Here is a 1,482-nt window from a genome sequence, read left to right as displayed (position 1 = left end):
CAATGAGCATTAACATTTAGATACTTAAAGGCAAGTCAAATTTAACCAAAAGTCAGTTTTCCATAGACCGATTAAATTGCATTAACCAAAATGTCAGTCACACATTGACGACCCTTAATCATTAGCAGTTTAAAAAAAATAATAATTTGGGTATTTAAGACATATTTGAACTCTGGCAAAAATGACAGTGAAGTGTGACTATACAAGTTGTGAATACTTCAAACACAGTAAAACATCACCACATTATAGGACAGTGATCTCCATCATAATTTGAGAAACCAAACAAAAACTGGGCAGCATACGAACCAAAAAACCTGGGAAAGGAAAAAAAAAAACTAAGCAACACTGGAAAAACAAACTGGGGATGGAGGCTGGGCTTGACTGTCTGCTGGTGGAACGTGGAATTAAATCATAACAACTGAATAGGAAAGACTAAAGGACGGTGAAGGTATTGTGAAGTTAAATTTGGGTACTGTGGGAAACTTTGAGTGGGATGGTGGGTTAGGTGGTGGCATAGTGGACTAAAGCACTGAACTGGTAAGCAGAAAGTACCATTGTGTCCTTGAGCAAGGCACTTAACTCCAGGCTGTTCCAGAGGGATTGTCCCTGTAATAAGTGCACTAAGTCGCTTTTATCCAAAGCATCTGCCAAATGCAGACATGTAAAATGATTGTCGACCGACAGCCTGTATAGGTCTGGAACGATAAAGTTCCTTGCAAACCTAGGGAAAAATGGCAGGGAAAGAGACGGATAGTGAGTGTAATAGCATGGTTTGTAGTGAGGAAGATGAGGGTAAGTGAGTGGGAAAGCATAGGGAAGGGGAAAGTTGGGAGGAGGAAAAAAAAAAAAAAAAAAAAACGCATCTAGCACAGGAAAATCAGAAAGTGAAGGAAGTGAAGAGGGGGAAAAGGGACTGAATAGTTGTTTGATTTGGAGAGGGAAGAATTAAGTAGACCCAATTAAAATTAACAAATCAGGAGGACAGATAGGGGAAATGAAAATGTAAGGATTCTAAGAGATGGAAATTTACTAATTGAATGTAATGATCAAATTAAGGGTAGAAAGATGACAAATGTTGGAAAGGTTAAGGTCCAAAAAAGGTCATTAAAGAGGTTTTAATGATCGCACAAGGGGTGATATATGGGGTTCCCATAAATGTTAGAGACAAAATGGAAAACCTGAGTGAGAAAGAGTACAGTAAGAATGACAAAAAGAGACCGAGTCTGTATTGAATGAATGAGGAAAGATACCTAAAAGGAGGTATATTTTGGATTTGTTAGGTTTAAAATGTGAGCATATGTAGTAAAGCCAAAGAGATGTTATAACTGCCAAGAGCTTTGACATACAGCCAAAATGTGCAAAGGGAAAAGAATGTGTGCCAGATGTGGAGGGGAACGAAACCAAAGTGTTATAATTGTGGGGGAAAAAAAAAATCACAGTGTAGCTAACTGGGGATGTGAGGCACTTAAAGCGGAGGTGCAG

This window comes from Myxocyprinus asiaticus, chromosome 32 (genome assembly GCF_019703515.2).
Source record: "Myxocyprinus asiaticus isolate MX2 ecotype Aquarium Trade chromosome 32, UBuf_Myxa_2, whole genome shotgun sequence".
NCBI lineage: Eukaryota > Metazoa > Chordata > Actinopteri > Cypriniformes > Catostomidae > Myxocyprinus > Myxocyprinus asiaticus.
Note: the sequence above shows the minus strand (reverse complement) of the source record.